The sequence below is a fragment of the Penaeus monodon genome, chromosome 17, assembly GCF_015228065.2.
Source record: "Penaeus monodon isolate SGIC_2016 chromosome 17, NSTDA_Pmon_1, whole genome shotgun sequence".
NCBI lineage: Eukaryota > Metazoa > Arthropoda > Malacostraca > Decapoda > Penaeidae > Penaeus > Penaeus monodon.
In genome coordinates, this window is record NC_051402.1 from 25,811,055 (window position 1) to 25,818,080 (window position 7,026).

The following is a 7,026-nucleotide window of genomic DNA, read 5'->3' on the forward strand; positions in this document are numbered from 1 at the left end:
GAGCACCGCGTCACCAGATGTGAGCGAGACGAGAGATGGACTTGGGTGGGTCAGTGAAAAGGGGCTTAGCTTACTGGTTTATTCTTGAAGACAGATATGAGACCCCCGTGTCCCCAAGTGGAGGACGAGGTTGTGGAGCTGGACCCTGTGTGGCTTGGGCTGTCTGCTGTGTCTCTCCTCTGCCTTACGGATGTGTCCTTTTATGCGGCGGTTCCCTTCGAGAGCGGATGTTTGTTCCTGTGAGAAAAGAGAAAGCCGGGCTGCATCTGCGTCCTGCCCAAGGAAAAGGGCAACTACTTGGACGGAGGTGTGAAGTGTACATCCGGTCTTGCTACGTATTGTTGACATATATATATATATATATATTATATATATATATATATATATATATTATATATATATATATTATATAATATATATATATATATACATATACTATATATATATATATATATATATATATATATATATAATATATATATATATATATATATATATATATATACTATATATATTATATATATATATATATATATATATATATATATATTTAAACATATGTATAATCTATATTGTGTATATATTGAATACACCCACACACACACACACTATAACAGGTATAGAACCCTATTATATTGGCTTTGCAGGAGTAGTGATACTGGTATAACGGCTTCACTCTTTATTTCTAAGAGTTGACACAACACACCAGTTTGGAACACACGAGACAATGTCAAAAGGGTAATAGCGGTATGCTGGGTCGCGGGTCAGGTCAGCTAGCCCAGAGTGGGGAAGACGAAGCCGACCTTACCGCGTCGGGTGCTGATCACGAAACCCTGAGGCCTAGGCCATCCTCGGTATAAATAGTGACCGTTCCAGCTGCCAGAAGCGATAGGAGCAGCTGGAGGGAGCGAGGTGAGGTCACCGGTCCCATCTGCTACATTGTACATTGCTCAGCCACCTACTCACGCCTCGCCCTCGAGGCGTCTTAGATTTGCCTAAATGGTGACCTAACCTGGCTGGTCATCTTGTTCTCGCCTGCATTGTCCTGGTGTATCTTCTTGGCTGCTCGTCCCTGTTGTCCTCTCCTTCCTGGTCCTCGGTGTAATCTGTCCGTCCTTGGTGTCCACACGTCCTCGAAAGTCTCGCACAGGTCCTCCTTGACTTCGGATTCATCTAGACCTCCTCGTAGTCCTCGTCCAGGCCTAACTCGGCGGCGTCCTCGTCCACACGTCCTTACAGATCTCGTCCAAGTCCATCTCGGCGGTTTGCTCGTTCTCGTCCTCGTAATCTTCATCTGGATCTACGGGCGTCGGGGCAGGGGCGTCCTCATCGGCATCTCGGGGCGGCTGATACCTGCGCTAACGAGTTCTTGGAGTTGATTGGATCTGCAGGCGTCTGCCAGGCGTCGCCCATCCACAGCAATCTGGAGCGACTGGTACCTGCTCTGGCGAGTTCCTGGTCTGCAGGCCTATGGCGATAATCCGATGACGTCCTTCTCACAGCATCCTAAGGTGACCGGTTCTGCAGCAGGGTCCTCCCTCGGTGCCGTGTCGGTCCGACTGCAATATATAGTTGGGGAACCAGATCATACCTGTAAGGGCCAGAGTAAGAAAAAAAGAAAGGCAACAGAGAAGAGGGGGTGTTAAGTACCACTAGCTGGTTATTTATAAAAATTTGCGTTTTTTAATTTTGTTTTTTGTTTTTTTCATTTTGTGTTTTATTTAACAAAGATAAGAAGAAAATAAGGGAGGGAGGCGTCAGTAGCGATCCGCATGGACCTGGCTTGAACTACCAACCATCTCTGATAGATATGAGAGTAGATAAGGGAAACGACAACGGCAATCCGCAAGGATTTACTTGAACCCCTGTCGTTTCACAGAGAAGAAATAAATGTAACTTGTACATCGTGTACGAGTCACTCGTCACGACTGACGAAATTGCGGGCTAAAGATATACTCTTTAATCTTTACGCCGGCACTAAGACAGCAACCAACCCTATTAATGAAAAGGTTTCAGTGTCTTTTTCCTGCGTGGATGAGTGAGGTGAGTGTGTGTGTGTATGCGTGTGTGAGTGACAGCTAGCGTGAATGAGAGGGAAAGCGAGAGTGACCTCACACAGAGAATGAATCACAAACACAAATATTAATGTTCACTATAACAAAACTGAAGTAAATTAGGAATGCTAGCTATATAAAATTATTTAAGCTACCACATTGAATTCAACATATAATGATATGCAACAGAATGTACACATGAATGAATGGTGGCATTCAAGCTATTTAACAAGCAAATCTCTCTTGTAGATTGGAGCAATGTACAATGTAGCAGACGGGACCGGTTACCTCACCTCACTCCCCCCATGCTCCCTCCAGCTGCTCCTATCGCTTCCGGCAGCTGGAATGGTCACTACTTATACAGAGGATGACCTAGACCTCAGGGAGCCTCCGGGCTAGTACAGTGGTAATGTGTCGGCCTCTCATCCGAGGGGTCGGCGGTATGTGCCCTGCCCAGGTATGAAAAGTTGCAACTGTCACCCGGAGGTTACTGCTGTGGCTGGGCACCACAGCGGGTAAGGACTAGGTTCAGCCAAGTCAGCACCAGCTGACACACGTGAGCGAGTCGGCAGTAGTCGACACAGGCCGGGCTCCCTTCATGGCATAGCCCGGGCGAGGCTAAGCTTCGCATATCGGACTTATCCTTATCTTAAGCCTCAGGGAGTTCGTGACCAGCACCCGACGCAGTAAGGTCGGCTTCGCCCTCCCCTCCGAGCTAGCTGACCTGATCCGCGACCCGGCATACCGCTATTACCCTTTGACATTGTCTCGTGTGTCCCAAACTGGGTGTGTTGTGTCAACTCTTAGAAATAAAGAGTGAAGCCGTTATACATTATCACTACTCCTGCAAAGCCAATATAATAGGGTTCTATACCCGTTACACACACACACACATATATATATATATATATATTAGATAAATAGATATTCATACATATGTATAATCTATATGTGTATACATTGAATACACACACACAAACCCACACACACATACACACGAATACATTTATTTATTGCTACACCAGTGGGTCTTTGTCTCTGTGTGAAACATGTGATAACATGAAAAGGATGACCTGGGCAAACATGACGCAACTGGCTGTGAGCGGAGGAGCTGAGGAACAAGCCAAGAGAGACGCAGTTGGATGCTGCTCCTGTGAAGACCTCGTGTGTGCCCTTGTGACCTGATATAGTTTGTGTTGCCCTGTTATAAGCTGTATCATGCGGTGTGACATGCTGGTTTCCCCCCTGTATTGTGCCTATAGAAAAGTGTACGGGTAAATAACTTGTGTAAATAAAGGAAAGACTGTCATTTTGTGTTTATTTCATGCCCTGCCTCACCACGTGGCGTTTCCCCTCGTGGTGTTCTGGGACGCTGTGGGCTCGTGCCTCTGTAAGCTGTTTCAGTGTTCACGACCCTGTGGAGAGCACCCGTCTGCCTAGCTGCCTTGTGTTGCCCCTCCCCGGCTGTTAGTTCAAGGCACGCGTTCCTCCACCCCCAGCCCCCGGCTCCGACATTTTGTGGGCGTAGCCAGCTGAGTACGCTGTAAGGTGGCCTGGGAGGCATATAATGTCGCCCATTTTGAAATGCTGGCCTCTTCCAGGGCTGAGCAGGAAGAGAAGGCCCCTGCAGCTGGAACGGCGCTAAGGGGCCTCCGCGGTAAAAGTGTTGGGGCATCTGCCGGCATCCAACTTGCCTCTTACAACCAGCAATGCTGAGGCTTTTGAACGCGGGGAACGCCGTATTCGGGCACCATCACCAGGCCGAGGTATATCGGGCCCGCTTGAAGAAGCGTACTCGTGAGCGCACTGTACCCAGCTGGCCCCCCCCCGCAGGATGTGGTAGGCACTGGTAAGGAGGTCGTACCCCCTGCGGCTGCGGAAGAGATGAATCTGGGTCCTGGCCCGCGATTTTCTTTTTTGACGCTTTACAGGACCAGTCAGCTGCAAATCTACGTCAAGCGGCACCCCCTGAGGACCTGCAGTGGCGCTGGCGAGGGCCTTGGAGTTTCGAGGCCTTCCGAAGGCACCAGTGGCCTAGGGCAGCTGCTCAGCCCCGCCATGACTCTGGGCCCGAAGGCTAAAGTGGAGAAGGTAGCATTGAGGAAGGTGAGCCCGAGCATTTTCCAAGGGCTTGTGTGGGGCTTCGTGAGGGTAAGGGCACAGACGTTAGTCGGTGTCGGAGGACTAGACACGTCCTCTCAACCGTAATGGATTCTGATGCCTTCCGCAGGTGCTGCAAGTACTGTGGCAGGTATGGTCACCATCCATGGGCATGTCCTAATGCTAAGAAGTGGTACAGGCGGAAAACTCGGACAGGCGTGGAGAAGGGGGTGCCGAAACCCAGCCGTCGCTTGGTTTCACGGGCCCCGACTGGGTAAACTGCCGTCGAACCAGCACGATGCAGGTGGAGGCTTAGTAGATGGGAAGCCATGCGCCTGACAGTGACACTGGCTGAGAAGACCCCTAATCGGCCTGATATGTTGCCAGATGCGACTATCCCAGACGTACACAGAGACTGTGTGGTGTCACGGGCATTGTTGCAGCTCAATGGCCATTGGAGGCTCGTATTGGCGTGGGCAGCCACGGTGCAGCGGCTGCCGGTGTAATGTGGCCGATCTGGACTAGCACTGGCTTGCTGGGCCTTGACTTACCTGATGCAGAGTAAGCGGTGTCAACCTTGGACGGAAGCTGTGAGGGTTGCGAACGGTGAAGAGATGCCCTTGCTTCCAGAGGTTGGCTGTGCAGAGGTAGTTACGGCTGAGCAATTGCCCAGGACAGAGTCTAAATCCCGGTGTCGACTGTCAGAGTGATGCCGTGGAGTAGAGGGCCCTCGTAGGAGGCCATCCAACCGCAGCTGTTGAATGGGTAGGCGTTGGGCGAGCCTTGTTGGACCAGGGGAGGGTTAGTTAGCAGTGTTGGTAACTAACTTCTCAGATAAGCCAGAAGGTGCCAGCTGGTGCAAAGCTGGGCACTTTTTTGAGGAAGTGGAGCATCAGAAGATCTTCGGGGAGCGAGGAGTTGGTTGGTGTGGGGCCGTTGCTGACTTCCTCGAGACTTGGCGCACTGGAGCGCCGCTAACCTGCCGGTAGTACATACAGAGAAATGCGCCACACCCTGGCCTCAGTATGCAGATGTGTTTAGCAGGGGTGACTTGGAACCTGGGGCAGCACATGATTGTGAGCACCGCATTACTACCGGAAGTAATTTGCCCATCAAGAGCCCCCCAACTGTATTGCACGTATGCACCAGGCGAGAAGCCATTTGTGCACTGTCAATTGAGCTGGCGGCGCAGGGGGTGATTGAAATGGTCAGACAGTCCATGGTCATCACAGTACTCCCTGGAAGAAAAAGGACGTACCAGGAACGCTTCTGTGTGGACTATACCGGCGCTGAATGACATACCTATGAAGGACTTCTACCCCCTTGCCCGAGAATCGATGACACACTCGATGCATTGGTGGGGGCCATGTGGTTCTCCACACTCGACCTGAAGTCGGGTTATCCCAGGTGGGATTGGCGGAAGAGGACAGCAAGATCTTTCCTTCGGAAGGGCCTGTGCATTCAACGTCATGCCTTTGGTCCTGCTGCATGCCCTAGTTTGTTTCGAGCGTCTGGATTGAAGGTATTGGATGGCTTTGCATTGGAAGAAACGGCGCTTGTCTACAACTGATGACGTCCATCGTCTTCCGGGAGCCACCTTCGAGAGGAGCTGGAGCGGCTGAGGAAGTACTACGCGGTTGAGGGAGGGCCACCTCAAACCTCAGCCCAAGAATGCTCGATGTTCCAGCAGAGTGCCATTTCATTCTGGGTCATGTAGTCAGTCAAGACGTGTGCGCACCGCCCACAGAAGGTGGTGGTGGTGGAGAAGTGCCAGTTCCCACCAAGGGTGGCAGTCAGGAGCTACCTGGGCCTGTGACATACTAAACGTCGCTTTGTACAGGACTTCGCCAGTGTAGTGGATCCTCTCCACCGACTTACCAAAAGGGAGTGCTTCCAGTGGGACGAGGCGGTCGTACCTGCATTTGAACACCTGAAGAAAGGCCCTGGGTGAAAGCACCGTCTTGCCCCTATCCGGCCCACAGCTCCCTTACTTGTTGGACACTGCGCTAGTGTGGAAGGCATCGGGCAGTTTGTCACAGATAAAGGGACAGGAAGATGAGGTCTGGCCTACCACATGCAATGTAAGCAGGCCTGAACACAACTATTGTGTGACCAGGAAAGAGTTGCTGGCGTGGTGAGAGTCTTGAGCACTTTCACCCGGACTTCTACAGTGCCGAGTCACCATCTGGACTGACCATGCTTGCCCTACAGTGGTTGAAGTCGCTGAAGGTACAGAGGGTCAGCTGAAAGGTGATTAGGCGCCTTGAGCCTACAGCTACCACATCGTCCACCGCCCGGGTCGTGTCCATTGCAACACTGCCTCCTGAGTCGCGCCCATGTGAGCTAGTTTGCTCACAGACGGTGTCCAGAAGGACTCTGATCCTGTGTGCCCTCCGTCTGCAGTGCCTGGAAGTGCCACTAAAGGGGATGATTAGTGCTTAAGGCACACCACGGGAGGACTCTGACCTGCTCCCCCCCAAAATTTGGTTCCCCCCCCCCCCCCGCGGGGGGTTGACTTGAGGCTCTCAGTGAACCCGCCCCAGTTGGGATGGCCTGTGGCTGCAGAGAGCCCCACCACCATTTCCTAGTGGAACCCAGTGGGAACTTAACGAGTGGATCAAACAGTTTGTTAGTGAAGCGCTGGGTGCACTTGAATGAAGTGGACAGTTAACACGTGGTAGGTTGTAGTACCCGGGCCATGTGTGCTGATTGCTGAGAGAATTACTGCCGGTGTTACCAGATGGCCACTTGGGCGGAGAAAAAGACCCTGAGCCGTCCTCCGTCAACGCTTCTACTGGGTGGGCATGAGAAGTGACGTGTCTGAGTGGTGTAGGAGCAGTGATGTGTGCAGTGCAAAGAGGGCCCTCCGAAA